The sequence below is a fragment of the Eublepharis macularius genome, chromosome 2 (assembly GCF_028583425.1).
Source record: "Eublepharis macularius isolate TG4126 chromosome 2, MPM_Emac_v1.0, whole genome shotgun sequence".
NCBI classification, from domain to species: domain Eukaryota; kingdom Metazoa; phylum Chordata; class Lepidosauria; order Squamata; family Eublepharidae; genus Eublepharis; species Eublepharis macularius.
This window is the reverse complement of record NC_072791.1, coordinates 40,075,966-40,099,799: the sequence shown is the minus strand read 5'-3', so window position 1 is coordinate 40,099,799 and position 23,834 is coordinate 40,075,966.

Sequence of the window (23,834 nt, the reverse complement as noted above, 5' to 3'; positions counted from 1 at the left end):
ATAGGCTTGGCTGACAGAGCAGGGTAACAATACACCTGGGGTCCAAATCCCTTGGCCAATGTAATGCTATGCCCTGAATTTAAAGCTTAACTGATGTATTTACATTCACATCCTATGTCTTGTTGCAAAACTCACTTTACCATTCAGTGACTCCTTGCTTTCCTGCCCTCTTGTATGTTCAGCAGGGCAGGTATTCTATTTTTTTCCCTTGACAATCAGCATATACCAGAAGATGGCAGCAAAGTTCTGATTTTCAGAGATATCAAAAGCTGAGTTTATTGTTCAATTTTTTCCCCCTTCTTCTGCTGACAGATCTCCAGATTTTATTATTTTGTTGTTCCAGATCTTCTGTGTCTCTTTATTTTCTACAATGCCTATCCACCAACCCTTTCAGTTCTCCATTTTGTTTTATTACTTCTCCATTAATAATACACTCCCTCTACTTCTCATTCCAAAGGGGGTAGAAGGAGAAAGAAGAGGAAGAGAATCAGCAAAACACACACACACAAAGTCTCCAAAATGATTTCATTCAAGAAATATAACACTCCACATTTTCATTCATTATGTTCATTAAGACACACACTTTGTCCTATCCCCATCCTATCCCGGGGTGCGGGGGGGAGCACGGTGGAGTCATGAGGGGGGAACTTACCTCATGAGAGTGTGACGCATGTGTGCACTCCAGAACACTCTATGTCACTCCAAGAATGATGTCATCCCTAACATGATGTGGAAGTAATGATGGATTGTGCTGGGAACCTATTGACTGAAAATCATCCCCAGCACTACGTTCCCACATCTTTCTTTCCCCCGCTAGCCAGGTGAGAAATGGTGTGGGGTGGAGGCTGGGGGTGGGGGATCCCTCGCCCCCACCAGGGGAATGGCAAGCCTAGCATGTGCATATACATCAGTATACTACACCCATATAGAAGTCTACTTTTTTATGGTGATAGATCACATGGGTATAGTGTACTCAGTCACAGGTATTATAATAATAACAATAACATTTGATTTATATACTACCCTTCAGGACAACTTAACACCCACTCAGAGCAGTTTACAAAGTATGTTATTATTATCCCCACAACAATCACCCTGTGAAGTGGATGGGGCTGAGAGAGCTCCAGAGAGCTGTTACTGACCCAAGGTCACCCATCTGGCTTCAAGTGGAGGAGTTCGGAATCAAACCTGGTTCTCCAGGTTAGAGTCCTGCCGCTCTTCTTAACCACTACACCAAACTGGCTCTATGTAACATACTTTATAAACCGCTCTGAGTGAGCATTAAGTTGTCCTGAAGGGCAGTATATAAATCGAATGTTATATCACGTTTTCACACACAGTGCACAGGTATATGTGCCAGAGACTAACTCCTGTGTTCCACCTTAAGAAGGAGTGGACCACTTCTGAGTCAAATTAATATTCCTATATGTGATTTAAAAAATTACAGTGTCTGGTCATTTTTGACTCAGCAGATTAATAGAAGGCGGTTCTGATATTGTACAAATCTCACCTAGGTTAGTCAGTAAATGTGATGCTTATGAACAACCTCAGACTGAGTAAAGAATGGTACTCTTAACCAATACACTATCTACACTATTGTGTGTAGACACACAAGTGCGTAAAGTTTTCAACTTTGAAAAAATCATGAGAAGGAGTGAAAAAGCATTTTTCAACATTAAAGGGTCAGTGAAGACCTCTGTAGAGCACACGATGCCGCTGAAATGCAGGGCAGTTCCTTACTCATAATGACCTTCATTATTAACTGCTCATTCTATCTGTCCTCATTATTGGGACTTAAAGGAGACAAAGTCCATTAATACCTGATTTAGCGAAGAAGCTTATAAAAAAGAAAGGTGATATCTGGTGAAGCTCCGCTGAGTAGCCTGGACCCAAATAACAAAAAAGAATTAGCTATTTCCATTCAAAGCACCATTGCTAGATAAGTAATTCTAGGACAAATATCGTATCTTTGATTCACATGTTGCTGAATATTGCATGATTATAATAATTCACCTCCTACTTCTTCCTGTGGAAAATATCTATATTTTTATCCCGCTCAAGTTCGCCTAGTGAATTTCACAGATGAGTAGGGTTTTTAACCCAGGTTTCCAGGTGCTAGTCTGACACTCTAAACACTTCCTGGCTTTCATCCAGGAAGTGATTGTTTTGAACAGTGCCATAGTGACATGTGGATCCTAACAAAACAGCGGTCTGAATTTGGCAGGAGCCGTTCTTCTTTGACCGTAATTTAATTGACTTACTACAAGAACAGAAAGCAGCACCAGGGCTACTGAGAGTTATGGAATGGGAACTCTTTGGTCTCCCTAGAGCAGAAAACTTAAAGGTTTCTTTTCAGTCTTTTTTTTTTACATATAAAGCAAAACGTAGCTCCTGTGCTCTATGGGGGTGGCTTGCAAGTACATCGTATTGTCACATTGTTAAAGCAGCTAAGCATAACTCAGTCTGATTATTTTATTAATGTATTATAATAACACAATTCAATTTATATACTGCCTTTCAGGACAACTTAATGCCCACTCAGAGTGGTTTACAAAGTGTATTATTATATGCACCCCCAGTCGGAATGAAGAGGCAGACACAAGTGTTGGGGATTAAAGGGCTGCTTTATTAAATGTTAGCAACATATTTGTCAGCACAGCAAGGGCCTAACTAGTGGTACAGGTCAGGCCCTGGGGTCACTCCAGGACCTCCGCGCCGACCTGTATGGGAGACCTCTGACAGCCCTGGGTGTGAGCCATCAGTGGTATGGCTGGGGCCCGGATGGCCTGGCTAAGCAGTTCACCCCTTAAAGCTCCCCCCTGGACATACAGCTGCAGAGGGGGACTGGCTTGTCCAGGGGTTCCCCACCAGGGTGTCTAACCTTGCAACTGGGACGTACAGCAGCCAGTTGCTCCTAACAGACCCCAATCCCCACCAATGGGGATATGCCAAGGGTGGTCACTGGCCTGCTGATAATTCCCAACTCCTACTTGCCACCACTAAGGCCAAGTCTCTGCTTTCTCGCGAGCATGAGGCACACTGAAACACTGAGGAGCGGAGCAGCAGAAAAATGCCCACCCAAGCTCCACCCCTCGCGCGAGTCTCCATATGCAGGGGAAAGCGCCACTGCTGCCTCCTCCACCTTCCGAAGGGGCAAAAACATGCCCCCCAGCTGCAGCAGCTGTTGCCGCCAGCCGAGACTGCCACATATCCTCACAACAATCACTCTGTGAGGTGGGTGGAGCTGAGAGAGCTCTAAGAAGCTGTGACTGTCCTAAAGTCATCCAGCTGGTTTCAAGTGGAGGAGTGGGTAATCAAACCGGGCTCTCCAGATTAGAGTCCTGCTGCTCTTAACTAGACATAGGCATGAACCAAAAAAAATTAATGAACCGGCAGTTCGTGGTTTGGTGCTGCCAATGAACCCAAACTAGCGAACTGCAACGAACTTTTCCCGTTGCCGAATTGGTTTGAGGTTCGTGGTTTGTGGGCATCACAATGGCCCCGTTGGAATTAGAGAGCCCATATTCCTGGGGCGTGTTTAACAAGCTCTCCTCCAGTCATTACCCAAGTTTGGTCAAGATTGCAATAGGGATCTTGGAGTTATACCCTTTCCAATCCAAGGCCCCCAGGAAACTCCCACTCTATACAATTAGAGCCACTGGTTGACGTTGGCCCAGTGTACAATGGGTGTATTCAAAGGCATGCTGCCTCCCCTCAGGGGGCAGGGGGTCTGGCCACTCACCAGTGGCACCCCGCATATGCCTGCCCGCCAGGCGTCAGAGGAGCATGCATTTACTCCCGGCACAGGCCGGAAGGTGGGTGCTTATGGCGGCCACTGGGCCTGGCAGGCATGGGGAGGTGGTGGCGTGCCTCCTCCCCTCAGGGGGTGGGGGGTCTGGCCGCTCGCCGGCGGAACCCCCCATGTGCCCATCCTCCAGGCCTCAGAGGAGTGCGTGTTGATTTCCGGCACAGGCCGGAAGGTGGGTGTTGACGGCGGTGGCTGGCAGGCACGGGGAGGTGGCGGCATGCTGCCTCCCCTCAGGGGGCAGGGGGTCTGGCTGCTTGCCGGCAGCACCTGCCATGTGCCTGCCCGCCAGGCCTCAGAGGAGCATGTGTTGATTCCTGGCGCAGGCCAGAAGGTGGGTGTTGACGGTGGCCACCGGGACTGGTGGGCATGGGGAGGTGGTGGTGTTCTGCCTCCCCTTGGGGGGTGGGAGGGGTCTGGCTGCTTGCTGGCAGCTCCCCCCATGTGCCCGCCTGCCAGGCCTCCGAAGAGCACGTGTTTATTCCCGGCGCAGGCTGGAAGGTGGGTGGTGATGGTGGCCGCTGGGCCTGGTGGGAGCGGGGAGGCAGCAGATCTGTCCGCTCGCCAGTGGATCCCCCCATGTGCCCACCCGCCAGGCCTCAGAGGAGCACGCATTTATTCCCAGCGAGGGCTGGGAGGCGGGTGATGTCCCCTCTTTTTCTATTTCTATCTCTATTTTTTTCTACATTCAATTGTCCTCACCCAAGGGTCCCACTGAGGAATAATACGGTGGCAGACAACAGCACCCACCTTCCTGCCTTGCTGGAAAGGATGGGAGGGAGAGGACATGTCATTTGGGGGGGAAGTGGGAAGATCCCCTGCAACCGCCTGGCCTCACAGGAGCGTGCATTTATTCCCGGCGAGGGCCGGAGGGCGGGTGATGTCCTCCCACTTTCTATTTCTATCTCTATCTTTTTCTCTGTACAATTCTCCAACTATATACCATTCTCTCACTGTTAACAGACATTCTCTACTGTATGTACATACATTCTAGTGTATTGTTCATTCTACTTATACATTCTCTAATGTTTGTCTCTTTCTCTTTTTTTGATTTTCAATCCTTTTATCTATGAATGTTTCATGTTCTGTTAGATTCAATATCTCTTTGTTGCATTCACATTCTGTTTCTAGTTCTAGAACAGTTGATATCTGTGTGCCCCTTTCTGTCTGTTTCTCTGTATCTCCCTCTCACTGTCTATTCACAACTTTCTATCTCTCTGTTTCTTCCTATGTGATTCCACCACTAGCTATCTGAATTTATATTTTTCTACGTATATCTGCCCTTTCCTATTTCTTTCTATCTCTAGCTGTCTTTTTCTCTCTTTCTATAACTATATCATTTTCTACACACCTTTCTCTATCTTCGTCTTTATGTATGCTTGGGTATCGATCTTTTCCCAATGTTTTTGTATTTGTTTTTCAATCCATCTTTCTATCTGTCTCTCTATCTTATTCTGTCCAACTCTGAATCTGTTTGTAGTGTTCGCTTGTCTGGGAGTGGCAAGATCCTCCAGCAACCGTGTGTCCTCACCTGACGGTCCCACTGAGGAATAATACGGCGGCAGCCAACAGCACCCACCTTCCTGCCTTGCCAGAAAGGATGGGAGGGAGAGGAAATGGCATGTGCAGGGGGAGTGGGAAGATCCCCCCACAACCGCCTGGCCTCACAGGAGCACGCATTTATTCCTGGCGAGGGCTGGAGGGCAGGTGATGTCCTCTTTCTTTCTATTTCTATCTCTATCGTTTTCTACATACAATTCTCCAACTATATACCATTCTCTCACTGTTAACAGACATTCTCTAATGTGTGTACATACATTCTAGTGTACGTTCATTATACTTATATATTCTCTAACATTTGTCTCTTTCTCTGTTTTTGATTTTCAATCCTTTTATCTATGAATGTGTTGTGTTCGCATGTCATTTGGAGGGGAAGTGGCAAGATCCCCCAGAAACCACAGGGCCTCACCTGAGGGTCCCCTTGAGGATTTCTCTGGTGGCAGCCAGCATCACCCACCTTCCTGCCTTGACGGAAAGGACGGGAGTTGCAGGACACATTCCCACCCAGCTGAAAGGGGTCCCATCAGTCCCATTGACAGGGGAGCTGCCACGCTGTGCAACTGACTGTATCCCTATAAGATACAATCAGCTGCATGATCGCAGCCAAGTTGTCCCTTGTGACCAAGGAGGGAGACCAAGGAACTGGCCACTGGCACCAGTTCCAGCGTGGGGTCTGTGAAACTGACAGCCTGGGCAGCAGGAAAAGAGACTGTCAGTTTCACAGACCCCATACTGGGTTCAGCCCATCAGCTGAAACCGGCGTGGGGTCTATGAAAATGATAGCCCCGTGAAACTGATAGCCCAGGCAGCAGAAGAAAGGGGCTGTCTGTTTCAAATGCCGGTGCAGGACGGTTGAAATGCTACGAACCATGAACCACGAACTGGGAAAAGGTCAGAAGTTCGAACAAATCACATGGTTCAAACCACGAATCACATGGTTCAGGGTTTTTTTGGTTTGTGCCCATGTCTAATCTAAAGCAGCTGCCTGTGCAATGGCAATTCTATCCTGACTAATACTGCTGTGCCTTGTATCTTGTTGCCTGCACAAAATCTGTGCCCAAAGGTTCTTCCCCTTTTCCCTCAGACCAAATAGCTAGGCTTGTCATTTGCCCATCCATGTTGGATAAATCCCACCCTTAGCTCCAATATGCTACTTCAATTATCTGAGTAGCAGGAGAAAAATGGAGGAAGAATAATGTTGATGGTCATGCTCTTAAGGATTTCCCCAATCTCTATGGGCAAAAACCCTGGAGATTGTAGGGATTGTACTGTCGTGACACTGAGAGATCTCTGTCTTTTGGTGCTACACCTCTGAAGATGCCAGCCATAGCTGCTGGCGAAACGTCAGGAACTACAATGCCAAGACCACGGCAATACAGCCCGGAAAACCCACAACAACCATTGTAGGGATTCCTAGGGTATCACCTGGAAGTGACATCACTTCTGCGTGGAGGGCTGGAGACTATGCAATCACTTCCAAGTAATGTGCTAGGAATCCCTACAATCTCTATGGTCTTTACCACAGAGATTGGGGGAATCCCTATAGCATCATGGAGTAGGTGGCATCATATCTTCTGAAACTCTACCTTCCTCAGGTACCACCTGATAAAAATTCCCAACATTTGTCAGTGCAGGGCTGGCAACCTTATGCACAGTAGGTGCGGTTCTGTGATGCTCCCCAGTAGAAAGGGAACCCCCTGCTTCACACACCCCTGGCTTTACAGCCAACAGGTATCTGACTTGGGTGAACATGCTTTATCCATAGACCCCCAAGGAAGTCCAGGGTCACTTTGCAGAGGCAGACAATGACAAACCTTCTCTGTTAGTCTCTTGCCTTTAAAAACCTATGGGGTCACCATAAATCGGCCGACTTGACAGCACTTTAAATCAGCCGACTTGACAGCACATAAATCGGCAGACTTGACAGTAACATGGCATACTTTTGATCTCACTTGCAATAAGAATGAAATTGGCATGCTCAACATTGACAAGATTGTGCCTTTATATCTGCACAAATCCTACGGTCTAAATGACCCCTAATGTTAATATATTGGTGCAGAAACATCTCACAACAGTACTGTGCATCGGTTGAAGGAAGTCATATTCCCATTGTGATGCATTTCTGGGGTGGCATACAATTCTCCGCCATAGTTAAAGTCGCGCCAAGTGCCTGCTCTTTTTGTAGATGTTTAAAGTGCTGTGTAACATTCGCTAGTCCTTGTGTAATTAAGATAATAATCTTATGGAATTAGTGCATCCGCAGGAATGAAAATTTCATGAAGCATAATTGCCTCTTGGAGAAATAGGAGCTTCTATGGGGGATATAATTATGTTTGTCTGCTTTAAATGTCACTTATGTTTATTTCTATTGTTTTCTCCTCTGTCAGTTTACAAAGAAGTTTTTTTTGGCACTTTTAAAAAAATGATGGCCATTTTAACTTAAGGGCACCTGGCCACAATTTCTCTATTTCTCCTTATTTTGTTGCAAATTTGTGAACAATTTATTCATCTGATGTTCCTAAATACTCTCTTCTAAATATAACTGAAGTTGCTGTGCTCATAACCCCATGGTAGGAAAAAGGACAGAGGTCGCAGCATGTTGGTTTGAACTTTGAAGTCTTTGTGCTTTATATAGAACAGATTATCAAAATTAAGCAAATACAGAAAGCCTTTCACCAGTATACTTAAAACTGCAATGACAACATGATAGTGATTTAAGAATATTGAAGTAGGAATATTGCATGATAGAAAAATGCAACTATTCAGGCCAATGATGGAATTCCTCTCTATCTACACCCTTCCTACAATTAATGGGATAGAAAGCATACTTTACAGCTCAATTTTATGGAGTTCAGAATTAAAAAAAGATGAAGGCTCAACCTACCTCACAGGGTTGTTGTGAGGAGAGAATGGAGTAGAGGAGAATGCTGTATGCTGCTTCGGGTCCTAATTGAAGAGAAAGGAGGGATATAAATGAAATACAATAAAATATAGATAAATAAGTAAAAGTAAAGATATCTGCAAGTACTGTCTCTTTTTTGGTTTTGCCCTTGCTGGTGGCATTAGCATGTAGCTCCTTTTGTCAACAAACACATCTGTCAACAAACTGTATCTTTGTTCCAAAACAAGATGGAGATAACCAAGGGCAGTGCTTTTTTCCTAGAAAAAAAGGTGCTTGGGAGCCCAAGCCTACTGGCCAAAAGAGGTACTAGTATTGTGGAAACTGGTGCTGGTACTTTGCATCAGTGTGTACTGCCAGAGAAAAAAAAGGCCGGGCCTGGGATATGGTCTATAGATGCATGATGGACCAGGTCTGACTCTGGTCAGGGTCTGGATAGGAGACTTCCTTTTGTACACTTCCCCAAGATCAAAGTGGGAAGAAAAGTGGAAAATAAATGCAAATTAACCCACTGATTATTACCAATAATCTCTGAGCCCCACCTACCTCACAGGGTGTTTTGTTGTGGGGATAATAGTAACATACTTTGTGAACAGCTCTGAGTGGGTGTTAAGTCATCCTGAAGGGCAGTATATAAATCGAATGTTATTATTATTATTAATATGACCACTCTATTGTCTTCAAGCTTAAAACCACCCTGTACCTGCTACAAGCAAATAGCCAAAAGTGTTTAAGAACAGGACATTTTCCTGCAACTTATGACTTTCTTTGGTCTCTTCAACTGTTATAAAAGAGAAGAATTTGGCCCCATGAATTACCCAGATGCCAGTTTTCAGCTTTTCACTAGTTGCAAACCACAGGATTTATGTCAGATCAATAATCTCATATCCTTGAGGCATCTAAACCCCCTGTAATGGATTACACACTGTACCTTGGCTGTGTGTGTGTGAGTGAATTGAATTATTTTTAGATATTATTTCCATAGTACTACTGTTCATTTTCATTTTGCTGTGGATGGTGTGGAAACTTTGTTAGCCAAGTGCAATAATGTCCTTCAATTATCTTACAAGTATGCAGATCTAATAACTAATATTCAAACTGCAAAATATGTTTCTTTGATGTGGTCTGATTCTCAATAGGCACTAATATTGGTTTTTAATATTCCAAAGCAATAGTTCTCAATTTGAATAAAGACCAGTAACTATTTTGTACTCCAAATGGATGCATGACTGGAAGCAATGAAAAAAAAAAGATCATTTTGAGTCTCAATGAGTTGGATCCTGCCAGCTTCCCCATCCAATCTCACCTAATTTGCTTTTTACTACAGCCCCTATCCAGGGGCAATTAGCATTATGGCAACTGAGGGCGAAGCTACAAGTGACGAATGACGCTTGAACAGCAAGTGTATTTCTCCTTGTTCACTTGCGCTCCACTCAATCCACTTGCTGTTCAAGTGCCGTTCATCACTTGTAGCTTGGCCCTGAGAGTTCTCTCAGCAGGCCAATGGTCTCTCCCAAATCTGGACGCAAGCATGCCGGTGGCAGAAGGGCTGTGTCTAGCCTAGAGGTTGTGGCACCCAGCCTGCCTGGCCTGGAAGAGGCTGCACCAGCTCGAACCTGCATGGGGGAGGCAGTATTCTGCCCACATGGGTCAGGCAGTGCCTGGCCCACCCTACCTGTGTGAAGGCCAGTTTGGCAGGAAAGCTGCCTCTTCTTTTCTCTCTCTCTCCTTTGAGAGAGTGTGGTAATGGCAAGCTAGGGCTCTTTTCCAGTCCTGTTTTTTGGTCACCGTCAACCCCTGCCTTCATTCCACATAGATTTGTACATGCAGATCCCATGATCTCCAGTGTAGCCTTTTTTTAGTGGCCAGTGGCAATCCCTCCTTCCTTTTTCATAATCAGAAAGGATGGTTGGACCTTACCTGGGACTTTTCCTTTTCACTGTTCAGGTCTGAAGAATAACATATCAGAGTGAACTGAGTTCCAGTTTCCCGTTTCTTTATTTACAGACTCCTCTATCATGAAAAGAAAGCCAGCAAGGTAATGTAGCAAAGGTTGCCTGATTCAAATATATTTAGCAAAAAAGGTATCCTTTTTTGCTCCAAACTTTTCCATAAAATGCCCAGCTAAACTTAATCCCAGCCAGGAATAGCTCTCACTAACGAAAGTTCTTGCAATGCTTCCAAAGGAGGATCAGGTGTAGCCTTTGACAAGTCTCCAGAAAAAGGAGACTGTTGTGGGCAGTCACCTAGAACGTTTTCCGGTGTGTCCTTGCAGCCTGACATTGGCACATGGGCAGAATAATGAAGATTTCTTGGTATGTCGAAGGGCTCATAAATGGACATGAGGGAGAACAATTAGGCAAATTCATGACCCAGGTATTTAGATCTTTGCTTCAGGTTGTTAGAAGGGTGATCACAGTGTGAATGAGAAAATAATTTGGAAACTGGAAAAGCTCTATAAAAGATCAAAATTATAAGGGATGTTGCAGAACAGAATTGATTTTGAAATTACCTCAGATTTTCAGTGAACACAAAAATGTTGGTTTCCTGATCTATAAAATGAAACATAAAACTATTGAATTTGGGTAAACCTTGTCTACCTGCTTTACTCTGAATTTATAACCTATTTCCTGATTTTATGAATGAACAAAAAAAGACGAAAAGATAGACAATAATTATTTCATGTAGACATACAGAGAATTAGCACTCAGCTGTATCAAAGATGGGTTTTCTCCCAGTTTACAACACTAGAATGTTCCCATCCTTTTGCAGAATTAATAGACTGAAAATATATTCATCTTTCCATACCACTTAAGGCCATTGCCTACCTAATGGAACATATAATGTGATAAAATTGCCACCTGGTGGCTAGGATACAGGAAAGTTCCCAAAGGTGTAATTATATAGACTGATCCTTATTACTGGAAGTGTACCCACTAGAGCTTTGCTCTGAAGTTTTGTTAAAAGACACAAATCAGTAGAAATCAGAAGCAAAATCCTCTTTGCTTTCAGCTAATTGTTCAAAGTGGTCATATCTATTGGAGTGGGGAATTGAGCCATATGTATGAGTTCAACATTCTCAGTTCACAGCTAGAAAAAGATAGTATGAACACAGGATGAAAGGAACAGCTCTGTGGCAAGTAGCAGGAAACAAGACGCCCTGCAAGATGGTGCGGTATTAAGTCAGGAATGGTATCCATAATGAGTTAGGGACAAAGAAATAAAAATCGTTTCATAAGGTACATTTGCAAATGATAGAATGACTGGTGTAAAGGAGGAAGTGAGCTATGCTTGTCATAATCAGGGTGATTTCCAGCAATAGGACTTGTAGGAGCTTGACCTTTCTTCTCCCTAGATATTCTAGCCCCCTTCTCAGAATTTTCAGCTTTTGTTTTTTTTTAAAAAAATTAGTACTGCCTTTCTTTCCAAAAAATTGAGGCAAAGTAAGATGTAAGGAGAATGATGCAAGCAGTACTCCTTCCAATTGCTCACCAAAAAAATAAACCTGACAGTGGCCGTTTTCACACATCTCAGCATTCATGGAATGAGGGCATCTTGCTATTTCTGACATCATCGTGCCACAGAAACAGAATCGTGGCATGATGATGTCAGAAATTGCACCATGAAGATGCCCTCATTCCATGACTTCCGGTTTGGTTTCATGGTGGTCTGACGCAGCTCAGGGAGCTGGGCTGTCTGAGCTGTTGTTTTTTGGGGCTGGTGGGGTGCTAGATCGCCTGCGGCCCCTGGCTTTCAGGCAGAGAGCAGGCAGGAACGCTTGAGACCCTGAGAGTGAGTTGATCTCAGTTGAGGGGGCGTTCTGAATCAAGGACTCCCCTCCAGCCTTGAGGTCCCGCTCAAAGAAGGGTGGCTGAAATCTCTGCAGCAGCTTTGGAGTCATCGAATTGGCTGAGGACCACCGTAACTAAGCCTCAGTAACAAATCTGGACTAATTTGAACATATGAAACAGTGATTACAACCCAGAAAAGAACCGGCATGGTAAAGATCAATATCTCTTCTGTAAGCTTCAATTTGGATTGGAAGAATAAAGTTGAATTGGAAATTAGACTTTGAAATTAAGCAAAAACTAATTAAGTTCACTCTGGAAGGAAAATTATATGAAAACAAGACTTTTTAAAAGAGCGAGACGTGAAAAAAGATTATTGTTTACGTACTTGCGGTTTGGAGAGATAGCAAACTGTGGGAATGGAGGAAACATCGCGAGAGGGTAGCTGTGTGAAGAGAAAGAAGGAACAGGAAGTGCGTCAGGAACCATCGAGCTGCGACGATAGAGGGATCGTTGACGGGGAAGGAAGTGCAAGAGTGCCTGTGTGGAAAAGGGAAAGGGCAAAGCTTCATAGAAAACGGAAGTGCTCCATTTTGAAGTAGGGAAAGGGCAAAATTTCAGTTTAAAAACCATAAAGAAAAGACGCCCGACATGATTTTAGTTTCGTTTTCCCAGCCATGTCGGACGCTCCTCTGCGCAGGTCCGGGAGGAAGCGCCCGAGCAGCCTGACCGGGTGGTTGGCCTGTGAGGGTTAACCCCCAGGACTCCCTGTGAGGGGGCCAGGGTCTGGAACACTGCAGGAAGAGCCCCCTGAAGTCGACACAGGGGGTAAATTGCCCGTTTGCTCCTATGGAGGCCGGCAGACTTGCGCAGCACATCGTGTGCTGCCAGGACATGGAGAACGGCAACAAGCAGATTTAAGGTGGAAACCTGAAAGTAAGCGAATCCCTTCTGTTATTCTAAGCGTATGCAAAGGATTGGTGGGAGTTGAAGCTAAGAAGGTTCGGATATCTTCCCCTTCATTGAGTTTTGGAACTTAGTTGGCGGACTCCCCCCCCCCAGATGGTGACGAAAAAGCAGAGCCCTGCTGTGGGCAAATCTGTTTCGGCTGCTTTGCAGGGGAAAGGAGGGTCTCTTGAAGAGGTGGTTAAATGGTCGGTCGTCGAAGCTATGAAGCCCTTTGTTGATAAGCTAAATGAAATCGGTCAAAGGGTTGGCTCAGTTGAGAACGAAGTGAAAACCATTAAAGACGTAGCGTCTGGGGCAGAGCAGTCTGCTCGGGAAAATGCAGTACTCATGAAAGCAACAAACAAAGAAGTAAAGCTTTTGGAGAATCAATTGATAGGGTTCCAAGTGGATCGTGCTCAGACGGTATTGCGTCTTCAGAATGTGAAGGAGGAGGAAAGTGAAAACTTAAAGGATTTGGTGTCGGAACTTTTGGCGTCATTCGCAAAGGCAACTAAAGAAGAGTTAAAAAGCGATATTCTGGAAGTCCGCCGGACATCTTCAAAATATGCAACGAAGCGTCAGCTGCCTCGCGAGATTATTATTGATTTTTTATCTAAGAAGACTCGGGACACCATCTTATATAATTCGTACAATGTGGACTTGGACTTTCTGGGTAACAAGGTTAAGATATTGAAGGACGTTCCATTTTTAGCTCGGAAAAGAAGATTCAAATATAAAAGGTTTGCAGCTCTTCTGAGGAAGCGTGAAATAAAATACAAATGGTTATTTCCGGAAGGCATCTGGTTCAGTTATAAAGACCAAGACTAAAAGATAACATCGGAAGCACAGCTGAGGGACTTTGTGTTTAATCATCAAGAGTTTCAGCAAGGAGAAGATTTAGGATCTGGAGGGGGGAATGGGGAGGAGGGAGTGAGCGCAGCTACTGTAGCTGTTCAGAGAGAGCTGCGACCGAGACGTGGGGGGGGGGGGGGGAGAAGACCTGATCCTGACTGTAGTTCGTACTTTATAAGATCTACCAATCTAATAGCATATTAGAAAGTTTAACTTTAAATAATTGTATTATGAAGGGAATGCAATACTTGTAGATGTAGTGTGTGTTTTTTATATGTTGTTTCTTCCCTTTCCCCCTGTTCCCGTTTTCCCTTCTTTGTAGTTTTTGCGGTTAGTAATTAAAAATAAAAAAATTAAATTAAAAAAAAAGAGAGAGAGAAAAGATGCCCGACATTTTGGATGATATAAAGTGCAAATTTTAAGAAAGCGTTTGGATTTTAACACATAAAACAGCGGAGATAAAATGTTTAAACCACGGAGTTGCGGAAGAGTGCGGACTCGCGGGAGCGGAGTAAATCAAGCCCCATGATGTCGAAAAAAGACTGGCAATCAGCTTTTGACAATTTGGATAAAAAAATGGCGGAAGGCAATAAAGAGTTAAAAGATACTATGCAAGAGATGCTAAAAGATCTTAAGGTAACAATCAAATCTGAAGTGGCAGAATTGGCGAAGAACATGGAAGAGGTTAAGAAGGAGCTACAAACGATGCAGCAAAATGTTAAAGAAGTTCAAGAAAAGACAGAGAAACTAGCTACTTCCCTCAAAGTGGAAACTTCAGTGTTAAGTGACAGAATGGCTGTGATGGAGTTTAAACGTATGGATAAGCAACTTAGATTTCATGGCTTCCCGGAAGAGGAGGGGAAAACGGCCCAAGAGCAGATATTGGAAATATTAACAGGATTTTTGAATAAAACAATGGAGGAGATTGTAAGTAATGTGGATTTGGCGTACAGAATTAATTCAAGATATGCAGCCCAAAAGAATCTGCCCAGAGACATAATTGTACAGTTCATTACAAAAAGAATGAAAGAAGAAATTGTCAGCAGGCAATTCCAAATTCCTTTGGTAATGGAGGGGGAAAAGGTGAGAATAATGAAAGAATTACCCAAGAGAATTTTGATGGAAAGGAAGAAATACAGAGATTTAACTCAGACCCTGAAGGAGTTAGATATAAGATACAGGTGGGAGATTCCAGAGGGTCTGAGCTTTGAATTTAAAACAATCAAAAGAACCGTTAGATCACAACATGAGATGGAGATGTTCTTCTTGGACAATGAAAAAGATTTACCCAAAAGACCGAGATTATAATCATGGAGTGTAAAGTAATATCATGGAATGTAAATGGACTAAATTCACCTTCCAAACATAAGGCTATTTTTCATTGGTTAGTTAAGTAACAGTGTAGTATAATTTGCTTACAAGAGACCCACGTAAAAAAACAAGATTTAAAGTACTTAAAGAATAGCAAATTGGGTAGAGAATTTGTGACTGCAACAAAGCAAAAGAAAAGAGGAGTTGTTTTATATATTAAAGATGAACTGCAACCCAAGATGATATTTAACGATTTGGAAGGCAGATATGTAGCGGTGGAATGTATTTGGAACTCCCAAAAGACATTGATAGTGGGGATTTATGCGCCAAATGGCGCTAAGGACAATTTCTTTAAGGAAATATTGAAACAACTAGACCAAGTGACATATTCACAAATAATTTTGGCGGGTGATTTCAACAGAGTGGTTAATTTGCAGGAAGACAAAAAAACGAAGGGAAAACAAAAGAAAAGGGGATTATTGCCAAAATCGTTTTTTGAAATACAAAGTCAGGAGAATTTAGAAGATGTGTGGAGAAGAACTAATCCTAAGACTAGACAATATACTTTCTACTCTGCAAGACATTTATCCCTATCAAGAATAGATATGATCTGGGGTTCAAAGGATTTAACAATATGGACTAAAGAAGTTGAAATAATGCCTAAAGTGAGCTCAGATCATAATCCAATTATGTGGAAATTTGGAAAATGTGTGAAAAAGTTCAGATGGAGGCTTAACGAAGATTTACTACAGCATCAAAGCAATTTGGATTTGATACAGAAAGAAATCAGATTTTTTATACAATAAGGGTATGGGATACTTATAAAGCTGTCATAAGAGGTATCTTAACAGATTTAAATGCAAGAGACAAGAAAAGAAAGGAGGAAAAACAGAAAGAAATCCAAGAAAAAATAAAAGTAAAAGAGACGCAATTAAAGAAAAGGCCGGGCAAAAAGAAACTACATCAGGAGATACGGATGCTACAAGAGCAAATAAGAGCAATGGAGAATAAAGAATTGGAGTGGGAACTGAAAAAACTAAAGCAAAGGACATTTGAAGGTGCCAACAAACCGGGAAAATATTTAGCATGGCAATTGAAAAAAAGGAGAGAAATGAGGATGGTAACCAAAATTGTGGAGGACAATAAAATGTTAATGGACCAATCAGCCATAAGCAGAGCGTTTTATAAATTTTATGCTAAATTATACCAGAGTAAAATGGTGGATGTGAATGCTATTGACCGGTATTTGGATAAAATCAATTTACCAGTAATACCGGGAAAATTAAGAGAAAAACTAAATGTGGAAATTACAGAGATGGAGATTGTAGAAGCAATACAGTCGACAAAGTTGGGGAAGGCACCAGGGCCTGATGGAATAATGGCTAAATTCTATAAGGTGATGGCCAAAGAACTGGCACCGTTCCTGAAAATAGTGAGGGATGGAATAATAAAGGGACAGGATATACCAGAAACCTGGAATGAGGCTAATATAACATTGATTCTGAAAGAAGAGCAGGATTTGTCTAATGTGAAAAATTATCGACCCATATCTTTACTGAACAATGATTATAAAATTTTTGCTAAAATATTGGCAGAAAGATTGAAAGAATGGATGGCAGAATTTGTAGCAGAAGAACAAGCAGGATTTCTACCGGATAGACAGATTAAGGACAACTTAAGGACAGTGATAAATGCAATAGAATATTATGACAAACATTGTGAAAAAGAAGTTGGTTTCTTTTTTGTGGACGCAGAGAAGGCGTTTGATAATTTAAATTGGGATTTTATGTTCGCCACAATGGAGAAATTACAGATGGGGAAAGGATTTATTCAAGCAGTGAGATCAATATACAAAGAACAATGTGCAGCAATTGTAGTAAATGATGAATTAACCAAGAGACTAAAAATATGGAAAGGTACAAGACAAGGTTGCCCTTTGTCTCCATTACTATTTGTTATGGTATTGGAAATTTTGTTAAGGCAGATACGAGAGGACAATGAGATAAAAGGTATGAAAATTAAAGGATTGACATATAAAGTAAGAGCGTTTGCAGATGATGTGATGGTCATAATAGAAGATCCGATCCAGAATATGACCAAATTGTTGACCAAGATAAAAGAGTTTGGAGATCTTGCAGGATTTTATGTTAACAAAAGAAAATCAAAGATCTTGTGTAAGAACATGACTAAACAAAAACAGCAAGAATTATGTTTTTACTGCAAACGATACCAATAATAAGGGACAATAAAGAATTTGATAATTGGCAAAGAAAAATATCAGATTTTGTATGGGCGGGGAAGAAACCCCCGAGTGAAAATGAAAGTGTTATGTGATGCTAAGGAAAGAGGGGGACTACAACTACCAAATATTCAACTGTACCATGAAGCAATATGTCTTGTGTGATTAGAGAATGGATGTCACTAAAGGATTTAAAGCTCCTAACACTGGAAGGTTACAAAAAGCTTTTTGGTTGGCATGCTTATCTATGGCATGATAAAGTTAAAGCTGACTCTATGAGCAGAACCACAAGTGACAAAAGGCACGGACTGGACACTTGTCAGCTTCCCTCAGGTTTTGATGGGAAATGTAGGCATCCTAGTCTTGCAGTTTGGCTCTCTGACTGCTGTCCAATGGACTTTTCAACTGTCACTTGTCCAACATTCCGCCAAGCTGCCTACATTTCCCATCAAAACTTGAGGGAAGCTGACAAATGTCCAATCTGTGCCTTTTGTCACTTGTGGTTCTGCTCTATGTTTTTGTATCACTATATAAGGAGAAGCCTCTTCACTGTTTAGATAAAATATAAAAAATATCTAGATGAAGGTATGCCGATGAGGGTGGTGCCATTGGAAGTTATCGATCTGAGAACAATTTACAACAGAGAAGAATGTTTGACTTACAAGGAATTGTTGAAAGTGGAACAAAATAAGATTAACCTCAAAACGAATGAGGAGTTATCCTTTCAAAATGGATGGTTTCAATATAGACAGATTAAGGATTTGTATGATTCGGATTGTTGGAGACACTGTGACACTGAGAGATCTCTGTCTTTTGGTGCTACACCTCTGAAGATGCCAGCCACAGCTGCTGGCAAAACGTCAGGAACTACAATGCCAAGACCATGGCTATACAGCCCGGAAAATCCACAACAACCATCATTCTCTGGCCGTGAAAGCCTTTGACAATATAATGAGAAATAAGGTAAGCATACGCAGACATACTCCATGCCTACCAGATAGTTACCAAAACTAACAGTAGAGAACAAGCAATTAGAGATTTCATTCCTACATACATCAGTGATTTTGAGGTCAGCAGAGGTTATGAACTGTGACTTTCCTGGTATATATTTAGATGTAGGTGCAGAGAGTAATCATGCAATCTGTCTTGAAGCAGAAGTGGATGAGATGCTCTTGACTGGAACTCCAACAGAATATTTTGGGTTTCCCCAGGGGGAAAGAATCCCGAAAGGGAAAAGAGGATAGTGGGCAGGAAAGAGCCCTTAATTAAAAGACTCCGAGGCTGCAGCATGGTGAAATAGTGTCAAAAAAGCACATACAGTACAGAAAGATATAAAATGAGAGAAGAAGGGACTTGCAAAGTTAAGAGAGTGAGAGCACATAAGACTGAGCCTAGCGAGCTCTCTCCCAAATCAGTTTTGGGGCTTCCCTATATACTAAGGTTTCCTGTCATCAGTGTACATGAGGTTCATTAATATGGATACTTGGTATGTGTCTTAGTGTTAATTGGATGTTCTGAGTTAATTCAAATCAGAATTGCAGTGGAAAAGAAGGGTGATTTTGATGGATGAGTGATAAAGAATTGCAAGGAGAGAGAAACTCTGCATACTTTCTCAGGGTTTGGAACTTCCAGGTCCATAGCAGCTTAGATGTGAAAAGAGTATGTAGTATTCTGAGAAAGCATTTAGAGTATAAGTCTTACTTTCCAACATCTTTGAAGGATAAAAAAAATCAAAAGAAATCTGAATTATACATTATTGCTATCAATTGTAATGTTACAGAGTTTGGTGCTGTACTTTCCCACTACATTTGCTTTGCAAACAAGTAATAGAGAAGACTCTTCCTATCCTGTGTGACCCTGGAAGAGTTCATTACATTGTATATCTGCATACTGAAAGAGCCCAGCAAACATTAAGCTTAACTCCAGTTGAGTTCTCAGTTTATTTTAGGAAGTGAGCTTGGAAACCTCTTAAGTTTAGTAAAAAATAAAGTTATGTAACTATCTAAGTCTAAAAGATTAATCTTTGGGCCCAGATGCTGTCGATGACAGCTGACCAAAGGTGCTGAATTCCTCTGTGAATGTTAAGAGTTCATTTGGGGGGTCCTCTGATCATAAGCTTGCAAATCATTAGGTTGAGGGTTAAGGAGAACACAGGAAAAATCTGCAATACTAGCTTCTACAGATTGCGAGATCCAACCCAGTATTCTGACCAGTGAGTGTAAATACACAACTGAGAATCTCTAGGCTCTTTGAATATAATTTAACATTACATTTTATTTGGGCTGTCCACAGTGTTACAGCGAGGTTATGGGATTTTGCCATAGTTTTCTGGAATGGATTGCCAGACTGGATGCGAAGGCACCTTCACTTGCGAAGGAGGGAGGCGTGTCAGACAGTTCTACTGTACAGATCATTGGGTGAAGGGTAAACTGTTTCAGCAGATTTGGCTGTGTGTGTGTTTTCATTCTGAGTGCTTTTTAATTTGTAGTTTGTGCATTTTAATCTGGGTATTTTAAAAACTTGTTAATTGGACTGGTATATTTTTGTCCTCACATCTTGGTTGTCGCACTGTGATTGAATCTGAAGTGATAAGGGTGGAGGGAAAATTTTAAGCAATTTTTTTAAAAAAAATCACTAATATTTAATGCTATTAAATAACTTTTAACATCTATGAATTTCAAATTAGTAGCTTTATGCCAGAGTATTCCTTTCAAACCCTTCTCTTGGAAGCTCTACAAATCGTTGACTAACAGTGAAATTCTAAGCAGAGTTACTTTAGTCTAAGCCCACGACGGGCTTAGACTGGAGTAACTCTGCTTAGAATTTTACTGTAAGTGTCTAGGCAGGTACTACTGGCACATTAGAAGATACGCAAGTGAAGGAGTCCTTGATGGATTGATAGTGATGGCACTGTTTGGGTTGATATGGTTACAGAACTGAATGAACTTTGGCTTAATCAGATTACTCCACAAAATGCTGCCTCCAAGAGAGGAGGCTTTCAGGTGTCTGTGACAGGAAGAAGTCTAGCATGTGCCACCATGGATAGTATTGGGGTCTGAAGGACACCTCTACTTTTGCCTTGGTCTGCCTATTATAGCAAGAGTAGGAAAGGGTGGGCAGTGAAATTACAGCTACACAGTGAGCTGTATCTGCTAGTTGCTGAAGAAATTCTCAAGGAGTCAGGAATGACTTTATTATTAAGAACTAACTACCCTTGCTTGTTTCTTAGTAAGGAGAGAGATTCAAGTGTTCCAGCCTCTCACCTAGTGGAGCTGTCATCTCTACGACTCTTGTCTTATCAGTGTGCAAGATTTCTCTTGCGAGCTTTCTCCTGTTGGTACTTGTGGGGAGTGTGAGCCACTGAACAGAGAGCTGCTGGTTAGCATGCTACCCAGATAGACAAATCAATCAGCCCCCACCCAGGCATCTTAATCAACAGCATGTGGTTCACTGCCATTAAGAGCTTCCAGGCTGCCAATGGCATCTCCTTTAAAGATGCTATTGATTGCTCTTCGCTGTCTTCTGAGGAGAGTTTCCAGCTGTGCAGACAGCAGAAGGGAGAGGGCAGGGAGAGAGGTGGCCTTTCAGAGCTCTCTGGGATTTGAATTGACGGTTTAATTTCCCTCAGGGCAGGCAAGCTGTCACTCTTCTGCAAGCAGCTTTGTAGGAGGAAGGAAAGGAGTTGACTGTTTGAAAGGTTCATTGATTATCCATGTAAACTTCGCATGTGGCCGAAGAAGAAGGGTGATTTGGTGTCGACACAGCTAAAGGAGGAGAAGGAGGCATTCTTAAAGGAGAGGAAGCCAAAGAGGGAGAGATTAATGCTGAGCAGCTCCATTGGAACAGAAAGGAATTTTAAGAAGAGAGATGTTCATGAGCTAAAAGAATAGGGCCAAGAAGGCTTTGAAACAACAATTACATGAAAGCCTGTTCAAGAGTGTGTGACATGGGGAAAAAAAAGGAAACAAGGAACCCTCTGTAGGGATTACCTTTGTGTTTGTGTGAGGTCAAGCATACATAAGATAGCTATGCTGCAAACCCACAATTGGTAACAGGTCTGTGGCTGCCAAAAATCACAGACACACCTTCTGTCCATTGTAACCTAAGCAAGCAGGTTTTGCCCTAGAACAGGTTGGGACACAGAGTGAGTGATAGAAAGGAACAAGGAATGAGAAATCCCAGCAGGGATTGCTGAGACTAGGTGGTTCTCCAGGCAACCTGGCAACCTTATGTGATCATACTGATAACTGTCTTAACCTTGCTAGGATTTCCCAGTCTTTAATTGTGTGTCTGCTGGTTTAAAAGTAATAGCTGCAAATAAGTGACAGGATTGTGCTAAGGTGTGTCATAGTGTTTCCGTAACATGCAGTCAGAACTAGACATAGGCATGAACCCAAAAATTTTAACGAACCAGCGGTTTGTGGTTCAGTGCCAACGATGAACCCGAACCAGCAAACTGCAACGAACTTTTCCTATTGCCGAACCGGTTCGAGGTTCATGGTTCGTGGGCGTCAGAACAGCCCCCATTGGAATCAGAGAGCCCATATTCCCGGGGAGTGTTTAACAAGCTCTCCTCCAGCCATTACCCAAGTTTGGTCAAGATTGCAATAGGGATCTTGGAGTTATAGCCAAGGTGCCCACTGAGCTTGGCCCCAGGGCCTGGCAGCAGCCCTGGAACCAGAGGAGATAGATGCCTATCCCCAAAATCCAAGCTGAATAAACTCTCTCTGTCTCTCTCCCCAAAGGCTAGCAAGTAGCAAGCAACAGCTCTGTCACACTCCACTGCTCGCTGAAAGTGAAACCCAGCCTGGGAGCCCAGTGATTTTTATAAGCTGAGGTCCCATTGAGCAACACAGGAGGTCTGTGGTTGGCCATCAGAGCTGCCTATCAGGGTTTGCAGGGATGAGATTGGAGTACCCATAGCTACAGAACACCCCTCCCCCTCCCTCCCCTGAGTGTCTTCTCCCAGGCTGTAACCACTTTGTAACCATGGTTGGAAGGAAGACCTGCCGATCAAGGTAAGCTGGGCTTCCATTCGGGTTTCCAGGGTGACAGAAGGAGTGAAGACAGAGTTCAGGCATCCCCCCAGCTCCATTTCCAAGGGAATTGATTGATGGTGCCTGACTGTCTGGCTTCACGAACCGCGGAAGAACGCACCAAACTGGGCTTCTAAAGAACGCTGGTTCATTGGCCATGGACACTCATGAACTGCCAGACCGTGAACGGACGATCGGGTGGTTCGTGGGTTTTTTACGTTCATAATGCGGTTCATGCCCATGTCTAGTCAGAACCTGTCTCATAGTGTTGCTGCAAAGTTCATATTCCCTCAGTGCACGGGTGAACACTTTTGAGTTCAACTTCTACTTCCTCCTAATATAAGTAATATATAGAGGCTGTGGGAGGGAAGGTGGCATAATATAGCCTGATTTGGTCAGGTCTCAGAAACTAAGCATGGGGGACTGCCAAGGAAGACTCTGCAGGGGAAGGCAATGGCAAACCACCTCAACTTTTCACTTGCCGTGAAAGACCCTTGCTGGGGTTGCCATAAGTTGGTTGCAACTTACATATGTCCATACATACAGAGGCTGTGGCAGCAGCTGTAGATGGTTGATTAGAAGGAAGACTCCCTCTTCATCTTTTTTTTTTTTTTGTCTCTGGTCTCCATCCAGGGCCTTGCAAAGAGTTGCAAACTTCCAGGTGGGGCATAGAGTTTTGGAATTGCAGCTAAGTTCCTGACTACAGAAATTGGTACCCCTGAAAGAAATGGTAGCTTTGGAGGATGGACTCTGGCATCACATACCTTCTGAGTTCCCTCTTGTGGGGGGGTGGGTCTCCTGCACTCAAGAAGCTGAGGGGATGGGGGAGGAATCACCATCTCTCCAGCATTGTGACATCATTGCCAACATGAATGAGAAGTGATGTCAATGTGTCAGAATGGTGCTCTCACATTTGCCCCAAATTTTATGGTTAAACCATAGAGTTTTAGGTGCACTCCAGAATGCCACTCTAACATGTTGAGGTTTTTTCCTGTTCATAATGGAACTGACAACACTGGGGACACCAAAACTGATAAGTCCCTACTACCTAAATGTTCCTGCCAGTTTCCTGCCTAGCTCCCTCTCCTCTCCAAACTCTCCTCTCCACAAGCACCACCCCCAAATCTCCAGGAATTTTCCAAGCCAGAGTTGGCAAACCTATTTCTGCAAGACTCAAGGTGTTGGGAACCCTGGGAAGTAGACCCCAGTCTGGTTTTGCTTACTCAGGTAAGTGGGATTGGGTTGGTAGTAACAAGAACGTGGTTGGGAGAAGGTATAGCTAACAGAGAATGCCTAGCACATTTATGAGTGAGTTTCCTGGATAAATAAGTGTTCTCCAGAGTTCTCCAATATCACTTGTACATTGCTGGACCCTTTCTGATTTGATCCTGGAAAA